Here is a 20,220-nt window from a genome sequence, read left to right as displayed (position 1 = left end):
GAAACTGTGAAACAGTTAGGGAACAACTAATGAGCCAGTTTTGTTTCTAACTGACCAATAAAATGGGTCTCAAATAGCATCTCTCCCTGATCTGGCAGCCACAGCTGCTAAGTAAGAAACATTGCTTATTCTCCATCATACATAAAAATACTAAATGGTTTATTGTGCTCTGCTTCAGTTTTTCAATTTGAGTTGTAAAGTATCTGTCTGACTATTTGTAAAAAGAAAAAAAGGGCAATTGTAATGAGGAAACCATTATGTGGTGAAGATAACATCTTCTGCTTTTAATATAAGTCTGCTAGCAATACTGCTGAAAGAATACAGTAGAACCTCTGGTAACGAATACTTCTGACCACGACCAAATCGGGTTCCAACCAAAAAATTCATAATTTTTTTCCAAGACCAATTTCTCCTTCCCTGCCATTTTTTTGGGTAAACTCCAAATTTCCAAAATTAGGTTCAGGTCATGACCAAAGTTATGGAACAAATTATGGTCATGACCAGAGGTACTACCAGAGGTACACGGCGCCATTTTTGCAGCTTTTCACAATAGTTGTAAACATAGTTACAGTGGGGCAAAAAAGTATTTAGTCAGCCACCAATTGTGCAAGTTCTCCCACTTAAAAAGATGAGAGAGGCCTGTAATTGACATCATAGGTAGACCTTAATTATGAGAGACAAAATGAGAAAACAAATCCAGACAATCACATTGTCTGATTTGGAAAGAATTTTTTTGCAAATTATGGTGAAAAATAAGTATTTGGTCAATATCAAAAGTTCATCTCAATACTTTGTTATATATCCTTTGTTGGCAATGAAAGAGGTCAAACGTTTTCTGTAAGTCTTCACAAGGTTGGCACACATTGTTGCTGGTATGTTGGCCCATTCCTCCATGCAGATCTCCTCTAGAGCAGTGATGTTTTGGGGCTGTCGCTGGGCAACATAGACTTTTAATTCCCTCCAAAGATTTTCTATGGGGTTGAGATCTGGAGACTGGCTACGCCACTCCAGGACCTTGAAATGCTTCTTACAAAGCCACTCCTTTGTTACCTGGGCGGTGTGTTTGGGATCATTGTCTTGCTGAAAGACCCAGCCACGTTTCATCTTCAATGCCCTTGCTGATGGAAGGAGGTTTGCACTCAAAATCTCATGATACATGGCCCCATTCATTCTTTCCTGTACACGGATCAGTCGTCCGAGAAACAGCCCCAAAGCATGATGTTGCCACCCCCATGCTTCACAGTAGGTATGGTGTTCTTTGGATGCAACTCAGCATTCTCTCTCCTCCAAACACGACAAGTTGTGTTTCTACCAAACAGTTCTACTTTGGTTTCATCTGACCATATGACAGCCTCCCAATCCTCTTCTGGATCATCCAAATGCTCTCTAGCAAACTTCAGATGGGCCCGGCCATGTACTGGCTTAAACAGGGCGACACTTCTGGCACTGCAGGATCTGATGGCTTAGTGTGTTACTGATGGTAGCCTTTGTTACGTTGGTCCCAGCTCTCAGCAGGTCATTCACTAGGTCCCTCCGTGTAGTTCTGGGATTTTTGCTCACCGTTCTTGCGATCATTTTGACCCCACAGGGTGAGATCTTGCGTGGAGCCCCAGATCGAGGGAGATTATCAGTATGTCTTCCATTTTCTAATTATTGCTCCCACAGTTGATTTCTTCACACCAAGCTGCTTGCCTATTGCAGATTCAGTCTTCCCAGCCTGGTGCAGGTCTACAATTTTGTTTCTGGTGTCCTTCACAACTCTTTGGTCTTCACCATAGTGGAGTTTGGAGTGTGACTGTTTGAGGTTGTGGACAGGTGTCTTTTATACTGATAACAAGTTCAAACAGGTGCCATTAATACAGGTAATGAGTGGAGAACAGAGGAGCCTCTTAAGGAAGATGTTACAGGTCTGTGAGAGCCAGAAATCTTGCTTGTTTGTAGGTGACCAAATACTTATTTTCCACCATAATTTGCAAAAAAATTCTTTCCAAATCAGACAATGTGATTGTCTGGATTTGTTTTCTCATTTTGTCTCTCATAGTTGAGGTCTACCTATTATGTCAATTACAGGCCTCTCTCATCTTTTTAAGTGGGAGAACTTGCACAATTGGTGGCTGACTAAATACTTTTTTGCCCCACTGTATAGGCTGCAGTATAAGGCTTTTTATGTGGCTCTGGAAGTGGGCAAAGGGAAAGGGGTTTGCTCCAGTTTGCTTACTTGAGCCCAGAGATTAAGTGAAGAAAATGTCTGTATGCGGTATATATATCAACATGGAAATTATGCTGAACAATTGAATTTGTAAATTGTGGAACAGACTAGAGGAAATGTGATAGGATTACAACACTACTTATATAAGCAAGAAAATCAAGTTTCATTAGTAAGGTTTTTTTGAAGTCCTTTGCTAGGACAGTTAGTTTACATTAAGCACTGAATAAGAGCTTACTTGTGCTAAAAATTGGAAGGTATGATGAAACAAGAGCAAAGTCAATTTAAAAATAGCTTAGCAACCCCAGTATTGAAAAGAAAATCTAATTTTGTTTGGTTTTAGAAAAGGACCATTGGCTTACCTGAACGGTCGTTCTCGGGGCGCTGCGAGGAGAGTTAACACATGGGATAACACAGTCTATCTGTCCTAGGACTGAGTGAGTTTTTTCTCTCTTTGGCCACGCCTTCCTTTGCCTCCATAGTTTCAGTTTTAAAACGAAGAAGCAACAGTGCAGGAAGCCCGTTTCACAGTCATGTCCAGTCAATAGTCCCAATGCCAGAATCCGGATGGGATTGGACTCTCCTTGCAGCGCCCAAAGAACGACCATTCAGGTAAGCCAACGGTCCTTCTCCAGTGCGCTGCTTGGAGAGTCCAAGCGTGGGACATACCCATGCTATAATGTCCCAGGTGAGGCAGAGATCAGATTCTCTGGAGCCTCTGCTACCTTCTGTAGAATTCTCCTCCCAAAAGAGGCTTCGGCCGAGGCAAAGGTGTCAATTTTATAGTTCCTGACAAACGCAGTGGGAGATGCCCACATGGCCGCTCTACATATGTCGAGAATGGAAGCCTGGGTTGCCCAAACCGCCGAAGTCACTGCGCTCCTTGTTGAGTGCGCGGTCACGCGGCTCGGTGCAGTCTTGCCCTGATGTTCGTAAGCAAGCTTGATGCAGGCCCGCAACCAGCGACCAACTGTATGAGAAGACGCCTTGTGACCTAGCGACCCAGAGTGAAAAGACACAAAAATGATTCGGAACGCCAAAATTCCTTGGTTCTTTTGATATATATCCGAACCACATGTCGCACATCCAACTTGTGCCAATCACGCTCCCTGGGGTGTTTAGGTTTCAGACAGAAATTCGAGAGGATCACCTCCTGCGATCTATGAAAGATGGTGATGACCTTAGGGACAAACATGGGATCCAACCTCAGAATAACCCTGTCAGAATGAACAATGCAAAGATCTGCCTTGACAGACAAGGCCACCAACTCTGACACCCTCCAAGCAGACGTGATGGCCACGAGGAATGTCATCTTCAGAGTCAGATGGTGACGACTCGCTTGACGGAGAGGTCTGAACGGTGCCCCCGTTCAAGGCACAAAGCATCAGAGGCAAGTCCCAAGATGGGTAACAGTGAACTGGACGAGGGCTGACATTAGAGGCCCCCTTCAGGAAGCTCTTACCCTGCGGACGCTGATTCAAGGTACGGGAGGACCCCTTGCCGAGAATCGTGGACAAGGCAGCAACCTGGTGGTGGAGGGTGTTTGGAGCTAACCACTTGTCCAATCCCTCCTGCAGAAAGTCCAGCAACTCAGGGACAGATGCTGAAATGTCGTTCACACCTACCTTCCTGCACCAGGCTGAGAAGGCAGCCCAGGTGGCATCGTATATTCTGGTGGTGGACGGTCTCCTGGACGCCTGGATAGTACGGATGACCTTTTCTGAGAGCTTCTGCTTCCTCAGGAGCTCCCCCTCAAGTGCCAGGTGGCCAACTGCAATCGCTGGGGATCCGGCTGGCTGACGGCGCCCTGGCAGAGGGAGATCTGATCTCGAAGGATTATCCACCGTCTCTGTACCGAGGGACCTACCAGGTCCGCATACCAGGACCTCCTGGGCCAGTAGGGCACGACCAGGAGGACCTCCGCCCCCTCCACCAGGATCTTGGTTACAACCTGTGGAAGTAGCGGCAGAGGAGGGAACGCGTACAAAATTCCTGGGGGCCACCTGCACCTTAGTGCATCCATCCCCTCCGCCAAAGGTGAATGGTATCGGGCAAAGAACCATGGCAGATGAGTATTGGAATGTGTGGCAAAGAGGTCTACTTGCGGTTTGCCGAACCTCCTCATGATCTGCTGGAACAGGTCCGGATGCAGCTGCCATTCAGTGTGGTCGATCTGCTGTCTGCTCAGCCAATCCGCCTCTTGATTGCTGGTCCTGGAAATGTGGTCCACTCTTAAGGATGCCAGGTGGCGCTCTGCCCACCTTCCCAGCGCCTCTGCCTCTGCCATGAGCTTCCTGGAGTGAGTTCTGCCCTGCCTGTTCACGTGGGCTTTGGTGGCCACGTTGTCCGTCAGCAAGAGGACATGCTGACCCATGACTAGGTGGGAGAACCTTCATAACACGAGGCGGGAGGCCCTCAGCTCCAGCCAGTTGATGCTCTGGGTGGCCTTCCCCTGGCTCCACAGACCCTGAGCAAGCTGGCCCTGACAGTGGCCCCCCCAGCCAGCCAGACTGGTGTCCGTGGTCACCACGACCCTTTCAGGCTCCTTAAAAAGACTTCCCTACTTGACCGCCGTCATCCTCCACCAGGAGAGGGACTGGATGACCTTGGGGGGGAGGCTCACCTTTCTCGAGGAATTGCTGGTCTTGGCGCTCTGCATTGGCAAGAGGAACCACTGGAGTTCCCTGGCATGGAGACGTGCCCAGGGAACCACATTCAGGCAGCAGATCATGATCCCGAGAAGCTGTGAAAGTGAGACGATCAGGACGGATCTGGACCTTTGACACTGCAGCACCCTGCGCCTGAGGTTCTGCAGCCTTTCCGGAAAGAGGAAGACTTGACAAGCGACCGAGTCTATGACCGCGCCGAGATGCTGGAGGCACGTGATAGGGACCAGGTGGCTTTTCTCCATGTTCACGGAGAAGCCGTGCTGCTACAACGGGAGTATGGTAAACTGAACGTTCTGCCTGGATTGGCTCCAGCTGCTGGAATGTATGATTATGTCATCCAGATAGCACTCCAGACGGACGAGGTGGCCCGCCACCACAGCCAGGATCTTTGTGAACGTTCTAGGTGCGGATGAGAGGCCGAAGGGAAGGGCCCTGTACTGGTAGTGCCCCCCGTCGTAGAAGAACCTCAGGAACTGTCTGTGAGCCACGTGGATCGGAACCTGAAGGTAAGCCTCCTTCAGGTCTATTGACGTGAGTAGATCCCCCTGTCTGACACACCCCAGGATTGACTGGAGGGGCTGCATTTTGAATTTTCTGTAGGCCAGATGCCGTTTTAGCCTTTTCAGATCTAATATGGCACTCCACCTGCCGGAGTTTTTGGGCACCAGAAAGAGGATGGAGTAAAATCCCTGCCTCTCCTGCCCCTGGGGTACAGATTCCACGGCCCTGATCTGCAGAAGGTAGCGGATCTCTGCCTGCATGAGCTCCCTCTTCAGGCGGCTTTTTGGAGTGCGGCACCGAATGAATGATCTCTGGGGAAAAGACAGAAACTCTAACACTAGGCCCTTCCTGATCATGCTGAGGACCCAGGAGTCTGTGGTGATCTCCTCCCACATGTCGGTGTACACCTGGAGCCGACCCCCTATGCGAGGACCTCTGTGATGGTCATTTGCCCCTGCGGAGTCCCCCCCGTAGGGTTTCCGAAAGGACTGCTGTCTACCACGGGACCCGTAGGAGCCCCTGTCCTGATCCCTGTCCCCTCCTTCGGAATAGGGTCTATGGTAAGTAGACGAGGTAGATGGCTGGTTAGTCTCCTGGTTCCGAAAGGAACCAAAATTCTTATGCTTGTTCTTTTTCAAGGTGGCTGGGAGGACCTTCCGTTTGTCCTTCGTTTCGATGACAAACTCGTCCAGGGCGTCCCCAAAAAGCTGCCCCCCTTTAAACGGGGCCGAAGCTAGCTTCCACTTAGCCTTCATGTCGGCTTGCCAGGGCGAAGCCACAGCAGCCGCCGCGAAGTAACGTTGGATGCCAAAGCCCTAGAGGCAAACTTAGCAGCATTCAACGAGGCATCCGCCAAATACTCAACCGCGGTGATAATCTTGCTGAGGTCATGCTTCCACCAGGATCCCCTGGCGGGAGGCTTGGCTCTCAACTGTCTCAACCATAGAAAGGACGCCCTGATGAAGAAGGAAGCCGAGGTGGATCCCCTTATAGCCCAGGCGGCTGCCTGGTGTGTCTTGTGGCACGCCTTCTCAGATCGTTTATCCTCCGCCTTGAGGCCCTCAAGGAGGTCGGCTGGCAAATTAGATGTAGAAGTCAAGGAAACTATCGGGGCATCCACCTCGGGCAACTTCAACACATCCTCCATCTTACCCTCAACAGAGTGAAGGGATTTGTCTCCTCCACTAGGATTGGTCAATGTGCCAGGCTGGGCCCACTGACGTTGAACAACGTCCATAAATAGGTCCAGAACAGGAATGACCTCCTGAGTAGGAGTCGTTTCCTTGAACAGACCCTCCTTGGGGTCCCTGGAAGAGGAGGAAGGAGCCTTCGCGTCCTTGATGGCAGGGCCCAAATCAGTAGCCGTCCTGGCCTTATGCAAAATAGACTTAAACAAGGTCGGCTTGAAAAGGCCAGTGAAGGCTGGCTTGTCAGGGGGAAGATCCTCATCTTCCGATAACACAAAACCCTCAGATTCCTCCCCCTCCTCCGAAACCGATTCTTCCATGGCCACTGAGGTGCCCAGAGAAACTGGTGCCTGTACAGAGTCACAGTCTGGGGCCTGCTTAGCCTTGGATGAGCCAGACTTACTGGCCTCCCTGTGCTTCATGCCCTCGGCTATGCCCTGGGAAATAGCAATCAAAATGACCTCCCTCATTTCAGCTGACAGGGCAGGCCCCTTGCTCCTCCTGGCACGTGAGCCAGACCGAGCATGCTTGCTCCTGTGACTCCCAGCACTACTCCCCTCCTCATGTGGGAGCAGGCCCTGGAAGGGCTCCAGCTCCTCCCTGGGTGAAGAACTTGGGGGGTCCGTATATCCCCATGAGGCGTCTGGGGACGAGGCCCTGGACCCCTCCCCCATGGGAGATGGGGACCCGCTGTTCCAAGGGGAAGGGGAATCCTGTTCATCCCCCTGGGAGATGGGCAAGCCTGGCCCTTGCCCCGCTTGAACAGGGGATGGAGGCTGCTGTGGGGCCTTGGGCTCCACAGCTTCTTGTTTCTGGGGGCCCTCCCTGGTCTTGGTGGAGATCCCAGAAGGCCCCGGGGAGGCTTTCTTAGTGGCGCCCTTCCTCCCCTTACTGCCCTTGGGGGGAACCTCAATCCTGCTGCGCTTGGCAGAGGGCCCTGTCTGCACCTCCTGCGCCTCCTTTCCATCGTCTGCCATGCTTCTTCAATTGAATAATTTGCAGCGGATAGGCACCAGGTGCTTCGCCGGCCGGCAAAAGCACGCCCGTGGACACTCGGTGGAGGGAGAGCCACCCGAGGGCCGGAAAACTCCCTACCAGCTGCCCCTCAGGAAATCCGAGTATAGGAAGAAGGAAGGCAGGCCTGGCCGGCACCCCGGACTAGGCCTGAACTCCCTGGTGGCGATCCGCAGCTGAGAGGCTAATTCGAGCACTTCGCAATCCACGGCAAGCTCCCAACGATCAGCTCCGCACGAGGGAAAATGGCGGGAACTACCAAAATGGCCACCACCGACTTTGGACTAAGGAGCACCGCCGCAGCCGTGGGGCACTCAGCCACCCGCGCGGCTTCCAAAAGCAGCAGTGGGGGACCCACACGGATCAGGAAGCCTCCCGCCCGTCCCCTTGCTCGCCAGCCACCACCGGACAAGCTACTCAGTTTCCCGCCTCGCATGCAACCAGTGGGCGGCGAAACGAGCCGGCGCCTCCTTAGCAAATGCAAATCAATGGAAAACACAAAGGACTAGTAGATTAACTAAGGGGAAAAACCTTTTAGAGAGAAATTAAGCTTGGGGAGTCCAGCTATCTGCTCTAGGACTGGAACGCTCCCCAAAACAGTCTAAACGGGCGGACTGAGTTTTAAAACTGAAACTATGGAGGCAAAGGGAGGCGTGGCCAGAGAGAAAAAAACTCACTCAGTCCTAGGGCAGATAGACGGTGTTAACCCATGCTTGGACTCTCCAAGCAGTGCACTGGAGAACAGTATAGCACCAAAACAAAAATAAATTAAACTTTCAAACCAGTATCAAAGACATGGAAAGATCCAAAGTCAATCTGGAAGTGCACAGGGAGTAAATGCCATGAGCTTCTATTCCTTAAGATGCTATGGAGATAATAAGATTTTAAGGATAGAGGAGACAAGTCTGTGTATTTACTAATTTGATAGAACTGAGATAGCACTATGGAGACTGGGGGTAACTTCTTTTCCAGTTAAGAGGAATGAAAAACAATACTGTACATTAAAATAATGAAAGAAAATAATCAATTACAATAGATTTTGCACTAGAGGGATAAACATTTATCACACATGCTACAGCAGAAGGCCTCCATCCTCACAAATCATCACCACAACCCCTTTGTAACATCCAGGTCTTAATAACATAAGGACACAAGCAGGGGTATGTTGGATCAAACCTCTGACCCATTTAGTCCACAAGTCTGTTCTCACAATAGCAAACCAACTGCACAAGGGAGCTTGCTAGTTTCCAAGAAGATGGTGTTCAGAGGCAGCCACACCATCATCAAGTAGCCACTGATTCCTGTGATATCTGTGAATTGATTCAACCTTTTCTTGAAGCTAGTCAAGCTGGTACTCAGCAGATCTTGTGGAAGCAAATTTTAAAGTTCAATAATACACGATGTAAAAAAAAATCTCTTTGTCTATCCTGATTCTTCCAGTATTGAATGATCCTTATTTCTAGTATTTTAGGATAGGGAAAAGTTTCTCCTTGTCTATTTTATCCACACTTTGCATAATTTTGCACATCTCAATTTTGTTCCTTCTCGTTTCCCTTTCTAAAAAGCCCCAAGTATCACAACCTTTCCTCATAAGGAAGTTGCTTCAGCCCTTTGTTTATTTTAGTTGCCTTCCTCTGAACTTGTCCTAGCTTTACTACATCCTTTTCTGAAGCACTGCAATCAGATCTGCATACAATATTCCAGATGCAGTTGCATCAATGATTTACTGTACATAAGGCCATTAAGATATTGGCATCACTTTTTACTATACCATTTCTTATTAAAACCTAACATGCTGTTGGCCCCCTTTACAGCAGATTCACATTGTCTTGATAGCTTTTTAGAATATTAATAAGTCAAAGCTATTCTAATCTCAAATTGGAAACTGTTCCAAAGGGGGAGGAGGGATGTCTGAGAAGGCTCATCTCCAGGATTCCTACAAATCACATTCACTGAAAGAAGGATTCTGATTAGAGCCTATTCTTCCTGATCTTCTGAATGAGAATAAATCAGTGGGAGCCGGAGATCCCAAAAATATTCAGGCTCCAAGCTATGTAGGGCTTTATGATATATATGCTAGGCAGCATCTTGAATTTCATCTGAAACTAACTGGTAACCAGTACAGCCCCTAAAGCAAAGATGTTACATGAGGATGCTTAGTGGTAGCTGTTGTTATTGTGCTACAATATTCTGGACCATTTGAAGTTTCTGTATGATCTTCAAATGCAGCTCCATGTAGAATGCATTATAGTATTCCAAATAAGAAGTGACACAAGATGGAAATGATCATAAATAAGGCTTACATATCCAGATAAGGTCTTAACTGATGTAGCAACATGACCATCTTATGGTCTTATGGTCATGTGATCATATTTTGAGAGCTGTGCAGCCAGCTTGCATTTACAAATTTTTGCCATGTCACACAGTAATGTGACGGTGTTTTATAATGCTTTTTTGCCAGAAACTAATGTCTACTTCTGATTTCTGGCAAAAAGTGACCATTGGATACAATTGATTTGCTTGATGACTGTGGCATTTATTTAACAATCACAATGTTTGCTTTGCCACTGCAAAAACAGTCATAAAATCAGGTGCAATCACATGGTGACCGGCATAAAAACTGCCATGACTTACCACCATAATTCTGGGTTCAATTATGGTTGTAAATCAAGGATTACTTGTATATTAAATTCTATATAACAGCATAGTAAAATGCTACAAAATAATATGAGGGCACTACCCTAAGATTACCAAGAAAACTGCACAGATACAAACAACAGAGCTAAACTAGATTGAAGGTTGTCATTATTATTATTTTTTAGACCACCCGTTATGATGCCCCAAAGTCATAAGGAAGCATTGGGAAGGGGTGGGGATTTATGCAGTGGATTTTTAATGTTGTAAGGCATCTGGAGTCACCTGTGAGTTGGGCAACCATATACATTTGTATAATAAATAAAACATAAATAGAATCTGGGCTACAAAGCTTAATTAAAAGATGGGAGGTGTCAATTAAGACTGCCTTCTGAAATAATGAGATTTAACTGAGAACAGAACAAAACAAAACAAAGAAACAGGGGCTAGACAATTATCTGACAGGGATGATGGTGTTATAAGAGGGGAAGTGGAAGAAAGAGTTAAACAGATTTGCTGAGAAAACTTCCCAGGTATCTTTTAACTCTAAATATTGATGATAAAGTTCATTAAATAGTCCTTTCTGCAGAAAAGCCTGGGCTCAAAGGCCAGCAGTTTTTCTCCTTGAAGCTGATGGTATAATACCCTAATCTGCTTTGTTGCTGAGAATTTAATCCCACAGATTTAGGGCAGCATCTGTCCCTCCTTCCCAAGTCAGAGCATTCTATGATAAACAAATAAATTTATACAGCATGAGCCAACAGTCAAGAAGATAAATGTATAGGTGGCTTGACAAAATGACTTATGTAGCAAACTAGGTAATTTTTTTAAGTTGCTTCTAAAACTGATAGGGAATTAGCAACGGTTACGTAAATAATCAGCAGACTCCTACTTCTTTGCATCATAAGATTGTAAAAAAGACTCAAAAAGTTTCTGCCCTAATGTATGTATAGATTTATTAGTTCTGAATAACATTAGTTCACATGACAGAATTCTTATCAATTGCCACCCGCATATAACTTGCTAAAGAGGGCTTGATGAACCTTCTGCTTGAGAAAAATCAGTTTAAGCAGCTCCCAAAAGTGTGACATGAAAGTTGGATCAGAACCCCAAAAAACCTGTCCAACATATCACTATATTAGCAACGGGTATGAAACACTCCTCCCCATAGATTTTAAATTCTCCCCAGGATCAAACTATCTAGAAGGCAAATGCTAATTTGCTAATTCAATTCCATTTTTTGTTATGAGTCAGTGGGAGGCAGAAAGCAATGGCAGAAACAAAGTATATTTAGTTTCTGCAATATTTAGATATTGTAGTAATATATACTCTGAACATGTGTGACCAAGGTGCTTTGTACACCTCTCCTTGAGGTATTGAAGTATCTCTGGAGTATCATTCTAAATAGAAAAGAGACAGGAAAGGACCACAGAAACTTCCATCTTGATAAGTGAGAACAGCAAAATTTGAGTACCACATGTAATCATCAATCATGTTGTATTCTTTAAAAAAAAAATCAAACAAAGATGGAACTTAAAATACACCAAGAATGAAGGTGCAAAATTTTAAAAAACCCTATTGTTTTATCCACCATTTAAGCGACCTCTACATCTATTTAATGATAAAGACTTCAATCATAGAAAAATAAAAGAAAATGAAAAAGTAAGAAATGATAATGGCACATAACCTTCCAAAAACATTAATTACTGTCTAAACTAACTGTGTCCATTAGTAAAATAAATTTTGGGAAGTGAAGAACAAAGGCACTATCCGAAATATGTTTGCATTGATTACTAATACATATGAGAAAATTCATTTGCCAACCTTGGCATTCAACTTCTTTAGAATGCTGACAAGTACAGGTAGTCCTTGGTTTATGAGGACTTAATGACAGAAGTTACCAAAGTTATCACTTAGCAATCAAGGTTATTATGCCTAGGGGACTTATGACTGTTGAAGTTCCAACAGTCAGACCCCCACCACAGTCATGTGACCAAACTCTGGACACTTGGCAGCACGACTGCATTTATGGCTGTTTGCAACTGGGGCAAGGAAGGTTGCAAAATGAGGCAAAACTCACTTAACAACTGTCTCAGCTAAGCAACAAAAAAATTGACCTCAATTGTGGTCGTAAATATGTAAGGAGTCATTTATAGAAATTAGAAATATTTTTGAAATTCCTTCTTGTAAAGCCATCAAAAATTTGGTTCTCAATTGATTATATGTCGGTATTGAATTAAACGTTTGTGAGCTATTTAAAAATACCCACTGGATTAAAAAAAAACCTTTCAATTAATCTAAAAGCACTGTTCAGTTTTATAAGCAAGCAGTATAATAAAAATATACGCAAGTGATACAGTTGGTTCAAAATGCAAACACTGCCACAAACAATGCTATGATAAACTCTAACCAATAGAGTCAAGATAATAGTGAAAGTAAGTTAATAGTGAAAGTAAGTCTTCTAAGCTAAAGGTTTAATCTTTTAATACCAGACCTTTTTAAAAAAAAACTGTGGTCTTGGGCCTTTATAATGGAGTGAAACATTAAAAATCTTACATTGTAATGCATAAATGGAAAGTTTAACACTGTGGTTCAGCAGTGACATTATTACACAGCTGAAGTCACAAAAAAGCTATATGAACATATGTCTAATTTTTTTGTAAGTAACAGTAAGTTTAGATATAAATATTACTATGGAGTTTTGAAGCCTATTTGCATGCAGGATAACTGAAATTAAAAAGGTATACTGAACCAATCCATAAAACTAAATGGAGTTTTATTTCAATTACATATACACTGGTTTAATGTACAAACATCACCAAAAGGTAGATATTACACATTTTGAACTCTCCTTTATATCCTGCTTCATTCCATAGATCTATTCTTGGAAACTACAATTGATTTCTATTTAGAACTTGTGTTGGGGACAAAATTAATTCTGATCATTCATTTTGAGCTTAATGTAAAGGGGTTTATCTAACAAAAATATAATTTCTATTATGAAATGATAGATTTATCAATATTAATATTTTATTGGAAGGGTTACTTTACACATAATATAAAGGCATAACTAGAAAATATACTATTTTAAACTAGCCAACTCCATCATTGAACAGTCTGCTCATTTGAATATAAAATTCCTGAGCCAATAACTTTCTAAACTGTCTAGCCAGCCTAACCATGAAAGCTAAAATTAAACAACTATCAATACAGATTTCTACTAAATGGATACCCCATAGAAAGAATTTGTGTCTTGATAAATCAACCTCACATGTATGACAAATGTAAATAATTTGTTTAGACTTTTATCGTGATTTTTTTTCATATACAACTCAAGGCAGTGAACACTCCTTCCTCCTATTTTCTCTACAGCAGCCTGTGAAGTGATTTGGGCTGAAAAAGACTGGCCCAAAGTCACCCAGCTGGTTTTTTATGCCTAAGGCAAGATTAGAACTCACAATCTATTGGTTTCTATTCCAACACCTTAACCACTATATCAGTCTTTGTTAATGTAGGTGCCTATGGATTTTTGTGAATTCTTATCAATGTATATTCTAGCAAACCAGATCAAATGCACATGGCATTAATCTTCGCCATTTGCTTTTTCTTCATATCTTCCCTCCCTCATTCATTTATCTTTCATTCTTTTCATCTAACGTTTTATCTGACTACTCAATATGTTGTGTGCCTTGCTCAAAAACAGTAGCCCACTTTGTTTTTCCTTTATTTTCTCTCTTTCTTGCTTCTTTTGTACACCTTAAGAAAGTGTGAAGATTTTTCTTCAGGTTGGCACATCTTTTCCGATCTCCCTTAAATATCAAAAACCTTTTTACTGCTTAATGAGAATTGACAGTATAGGTCGTATCATCTATAGTACCAACTATCTTGAATGGGGAACACTTATGATGCCATATATTTTACCCGAGTTATACTGTAAAATTCATGCATTTTTTATCTGACACAAAATTATGTGGCTAAGGCCTTGAAAATGGAAAGAACATACGATTTTTCACATATTGAATATGACCTGGTGGCAACAGTTAGCAATTCTGACAACAGCATCACATGGGGGTCATATAAATCACCTTTTGCAAGCTTCTGACAAGCAAAGTCAATGGAAAAGCCAGATTCATTTACTACCATGTTAAATGAATCCGCAAGAAAGATTGTAAAATGGGGCAAAATTCACTTAACAAATATTTTACTTAGCAATAAAAATTTGGGGCTCAATTGTGGTCTTAAGTTAAGGACTACCTGCATAATCTTCCCTACCCCATGAATAAAACTCATGATTTAGCCTCGGGTGCCAAAAGCATGTGCACGCTATGGTGCATGCACACATGCCCATCCACATAATTTAATGCCCTGCACATGTGCGTGTGACCTCCCCCCGCTGCCCTGTGCACGGCTTTCTTGGAGCCTGGGGAGGGAGAAAACGGCCTCCCCCGCCCCTCTGGAGGCTGGAAACTGCCTGTTTTCCAACTTCCAGTGGGCCCAATAGGTCTGTTTTTCGCCGTCCCCAGGCTCCAGAGGCTTTCTAGGAGCCTGGGGAAGGTGAAAAAGGCCCCACATGTAAACCAGAAGTTCGAGAACAAACTTCCAGGTTGCCTGTTGGGCCATTTTTCTCCCTCCGGAGCTTCAGGAGTCTGTTCCAGAACTTCTGGTTTGCGTGTTGGGCTGCTTTTCGCCCAACGTGAAAAATCAAGGGCGAAAAATGGCCAAAAATCAGCTGGAGCTGACAGGGCAACGGCTCATGTGCCATCAGAAATGGCTCCGTGTTCCACCTGTAGCACGCGTGCCATAGGTTCACCATCACAGTACTATATTTTAACTATAGCTTCATGTTTGAATATGTGGGTTGATCCTGAAGACTGGTCCAGAAAGCGGCAGTGCAAACAGCGTGCCTATGTAACATTGTTGCACAAAGAGCACCGGTTACCATTTGGCTTCTGCATGCATTTCAGGGTCTTGGTAGTTATCCATTAAAGCTCCTTACAGTACACTATATAATTAAACTTAACACAGCTGCCCAATATTTATATTTATTCTGTAAGACTGGACAAGGAAAGGGATGCTTGAGTTCCATCAATTAAGCAATGTCATTGTATGGGCCTCAGAAGGCATGCTTTTTTTTGCTGTTGTCACTTGCCTTTTAGAACAGTATTTTCCCTGAGATCTGTACAGCCCTCTTTTTGCTGGCTTTTAGGAAGACAATTAATTAAGACCTGGTTCTTCCAAAGCCTCCTTGCAAAACATTGAGAATGTGAGGTGTTTGGGATTGATTGATTTTCCATTTTAGCACTGTCACCTTTTAAAATGTAATATTTGATTTTAATTGCTTTTAACTTTGTAAGCTGCCCAGAATTGTTTGGCAAGTGGCTGGCCTTAAAAGTGTATTAAATCAAATAAAATGATACTGTTTTAACAGCTTTTGAAAAAATGGATAAAAATGATGAACTTTACTAACATGTACACTTCTACAGACACCCCAGAAACAACAGACATTAGAAACCATGCCACGAAAATGCCAGAGTCAAATACATACTTTTGAGAGAATCCATACCTGATTTTTGAGGTCAGCGCTAACCAATTATCAGCATAAGCTTTTGTGAGCTACAATTCATCAGATACAGTGTGGCTAGATTGATGTAGGATTTAAATTGGGGAGAGATGGGGGGGAATTGAGGGAGGGGAAGAAGAGCTCTGTTAGCTACATGTGAAAAAGATTATCAATTAACAATTATAATGTGTTAAAAGTCAGAGTTTTTAACACAGTAATTGTTAAATAAGATGCTTTTAATCTGTCTCCGAGGTAACCTATACTTGCATAACTAACCTGTCTTACTCTCCCTTCCCCCATCTCATCCCAACTTAAATCCTAAATCAGTCTAGCCACTTGATGCATCTGAGGAAGTGAGCTGCAGCTCATGAAAGCTTATGTGTCTTAATAAAACTGTTAGTCAGAAGCTACCAGAGTCCTGTTCCCCTCCCCCAACAGACTAACACTGCTCTCCTCCAAGTGATTGTCTGTTATAATAGTTTGTAACACAATCAATAGATGGCAATTGTTATACTTAGCAGAAATTTTGTCCATTTCGCAAATACTTTAAACAAGTTTGTCTTCCAACTTCAGGTTGTTTGCAATATCTTGGTTTAAGAACCCTTCTTCTAAAGCTTAATATCCCTGGTTGTGCTTAAGTACCCGTAGTTTTCATCCCTCTCACGTTTGCTGAAAATACTGAAAAAGGGATTAGGTTATCTTTCTCTACAAAATAAACTACTGAATCAATTCAGGAAAAAAAAATCAGCAATTTTTTTACTAAAAATTCAATGGGGCAATGCATTCTACATTTAACCCTCTGAAAGTTTTTTAAAAATAAAATTCTGTAAAAGTTGCACTATGTAACTATCTATTATCTATAAAACACACTTTTTTGTCTCCCAAAAGGAGGTGAAATGTCTCTATGTCTTATAGACCGAATACTGCTGAAGCCCCGCCCACACATCAGCCCTTTTTTGTCTCTGCATGCCCCATTTTCGCCCCTTTTTTCAGAGCTTTTTTTGCCCCCTCCCCCCTTTTTTGGAAAAACGGGCCAAAAAAAGCCAAAAAGGGTGGGCAAAAAAGCCCCCAAAACAAGCCCAAAGGCCTCGAAAATGGATAGAAAAAAGGCTCAAAGGGTTAAATAAAAGGGCTGAAAATGTGGTGTGCAGAGGCCAAAAAGCTTTTTTGTTTGTTTTCCTCTTCTAAATTTAGGTGCATCTTATATTCAGGTGTGTCTTATAAGTCGAAAAATATGGTATTCACTAATATGCCTTTTCTTTTTCCTTGAAAGATGGGGGGGGGGGGAAGCCCCACCCCTGTAAACTTAACATGGAATAGCCAGAATTTCAGGATTACAACAGAAACAAGAATGATTCCAACATGAAACTATCTGTGACTGAAAAATATATTCTCAGAACTAGTAAAATTGTTTACTGGAAATATAATGATGTTCCGGTTTTCTCATGAGCTCTAAAGTTTGATCTATAATTCTAGGATAGGTGTTTTAATTTATCTTTTTTCATGATTATCCTGATTCACATATTCCACACCTTCCAGCCTGCTTTTTATTTTGTTAGAAACAAGAAATTCTTTCTATAAAAAACATAATTTGGAAAATAGCCCAAAGTTCTAAAATAAACCAGGAAGGCCAAAGCAGCAAAGTTGTCTAGAGTTCTTACAAAGGAATCACCATAACAAAGGGCATTAGGAAAACAGCTCATACTAGTTAAAGTATCTAACTGACCTCATACAGACTGTTGGACTGGCAAAACTTGTTTAAGCTGGGACTATGTTCAAAATGATTTGCATTTGTCTGAACTAATTAAAAAAAAAACAGCCACAGCAATATGAACAAAGCAGTAAAGGCACTCTTGCCCATTTCAGTCAGAATTTAATAGAGGCTTAAATTTAACTCAGGACAAACTCTTAAAGAGTATGGGATGAAAACGTTTTCTTTTCACAATATGGAAGTTTAAACAAGTTTTGGGGAAATGTGACACCCTACTATAATCAGCTATGAACTACTATGTTAAAGGTAAAGATCAAGGTTTTCCTCACATATATGTGCTAGTTATTCCCAACTCTAGGGGGCGGTATTCATCTCCGTTTCAAAGCCAAAGAGCCAGCACTTTCTGAAGACGTCTCCGTGGTCATGTGGCTGGCACGACTTAATGCCCTAGGTGCACAGAATGCTATTATCTTCCCAGCAAAGGTGGTTCCTATTTTTCTACTTGCATTTTTTTTTTGCATGCTTTCAAATTGCTAGGTCGGCAGAAGCTGGGACAAGTAACGGAAGCTCACTCCATTACATGGTAATAGGGATTCGAACTGCAAAACTGCTGACCTTTCTGATCAATAAGCTTAGCATCTTAGCCACTGAGTCACTGCGCCCCTTAATATGTATACAATACATATTATATACTATAAATATAAGGTGATACTAGTATATATTATATACTAGTATCACTTTAGGGGCACTACTTGTAATCTATCCATGCGAAGACTGCTTAACAACAGCATCTGGAATTGTCGAAACTGCCATTGTGGGCGTAATTATATAACATTGAGTTTCGTGTCCGTGTCATTTAGCAACAGAATTGCCAATCCCAATTACTGTCATTAAGATAGGATTATTGTACTTTAGTCTTATGTTGTCCCAATCAACGAATAGGTAGAGTTGAAATATTAGCAACCCAGATGGGTAATAAGTGTTCCTAGCCAGCTAGTAATAAGTGTTCTTATGCCTCCAGCAATAAAGATAGAGCCAGGGAAACTCTAGATTGCAAATCTCTTCTTCAAAAGTACTATATTATCAAAGAATCTACAATTATTCAACAATTGCCTCAGATTTACCGAAGATAAGAAAGGTACTTTGGATCTGGCATGGGCATGCTTGCTGTATCTGTCGGAGTGTATGTAAACAAATGTTTTTCTTGGGTTCACACAGTAGTATATTATTCTTGCCTATTATGTGAAACCAGAAAAACATGTAGTTTCTCCAAAGCAGGCACACTCAAGCCACATTTTAAAAATCTTTTCTGCTGTTAATTCAAATACCTACCCATGCCTTTAAGAGCTACCCTCTAATTCACAGGCCTAAGAATACCTTATAACATTTCTATCCTAAAATTTAATTTCAGATTAACTCTCATTCAGTCTGTTGCTTTTAATACCAGTTTAAGTCATTCTGATGTCATTAAGAAATAGGGCTAAATGTCATTAGCATCCTGGTATACTCTGCTCCAAATTACCCAGCGATGACAGCCAACAGCTTCATATAGAAATTAAATAGCATTGGAGACAAGATGGTGTCTGGGGCAGGGCAGTGTACAGAATGACTGCAGAGAGTCTGCCCTGCAAATGGAAGTAGAACTTCAGACACACCATAAAGGATGTATTTTAACAGTTTTGTGAATAATAGCAAATACTGTCTTTAATCTACAATTACCAGATTTACTGAGTTTGATACCAGACTTTATACAAGATTAGGTCATCCAATAATGGTAACTGGCAATCTATTGTAATTGCTAATTTATACACCTTTTTAAAAAGGATTACATAATCCCTGGAAGAACAAACTGAAGGACAGCACCCTCCATGTAGCTTGCTGGCTCTTACCGTTGAATGAAATGCAGCCTTTTACCAGGTTCGCCTGGTACGTTAGTTGCGCCCCTTCCTGGATCGGGATGCTCTGTGTACAGTCACTCATGCCCTCGTCCTTTCTCGCCTGGACTACTGCATGGGGCTGCCCTACATGGGGCTGCCCTTGAAGAGCACCCAGAGGCTTCAGATGGTCCAGAATGCGGCCACGTGGGTTATTATGGGGGCACCTAGGTGCTCCCATGTTACACCCCTTTTAAGCGGCCTGCACTGGTTGCCGGTTGTTTTCCAGGTGCGATTCAAGGTACTAATTATGATCTTTAAAGCGCTCCATGGCTTAGGCCCAGGGTACCTGTGAGACCACCTACTACCACCAGTAGCCTCCCACTGTCCAGTGCGATCCCACAGTTGGCCTCTTCAGGGTGCCGTCGGCCAGACAGTGTCGGCTAGTGATCCCCAGGGGGAGAACCTCCCCTGTGGGAGCGTATTCCCTCTGGAATGAGATGCCCCTGGAGCTTTGCATAATCGTCGACCTCCGGTCCTTCCAACGCGCCCTAAAAAGTTGGCTTTTCCAGCAAGCCGGCCTGGCCTCAACAGAATAAAATAAATGATTAATTTAATTGTTAATTTTAATCTAATTTTTAAAATTTTATTGTTAATATTAATTGGGTTTGTTTCTGGATACTTTATTTAATTTCCTTTTTAACTTTTGTAATATGTGTTTTTATTTTTTATGTTATACGCCGCCCTGAGTCCTTTGGGAGAAGGGCAGCATATAAATCCAAGAAAAATAAAAAAATAAAAAATAAATAAAATAAAATAGAAAAATGAATGCAAGGCTCCATGAATTACTCTAATCAGGCTGCA

General features: G+C 43.0%; 1 protein-coding gene across 2 annotated transcripts in view; it reads right to left on the bottom strand.

Annotated features, from left to right (window-relative positions):
• ZDHHC5 (zinc finger DHHC-type palmitoyltransferase 5) overlaps positions 1–20,220 on the bottom strand; it is a 71,514-nt gene that overhangs the window by 29,289 nt on the left and 22,005 nt on the right. The window contains exon 1 of one of the 2 annotated variants that reach the window (XM_032219110.1): positions 19,372–19,390. The exons of the other annotated variant lie outside the window; for it this stretch is intronic. The gene's annotated coding sequence lies outside the window, so the exon portion shown is untranslated. Of the gene's footprint in view, positions 1–19,371; positions 19,391–20,220 lie in introns of those variants that run through there. 2 annotated transcript variants of the gene reach the window in all.

This window comes from Thamnophis elegans, chromosome 1 (assembly GCF_009769535.1).
Source record: "Thamnophis elegans isolate rThaEle1 chromosome 1, rThaEle1.pri, whole genome shotgun sequence".
NCBI lineage: Eukaryota > Metazoa > Chordata > Lepidosauria > Squamata > Colubridae > Thamnophis > Thamnophis elegans.
This window is presented reverse-complemented; position numbering and strand designations above follow the sequence as displayed.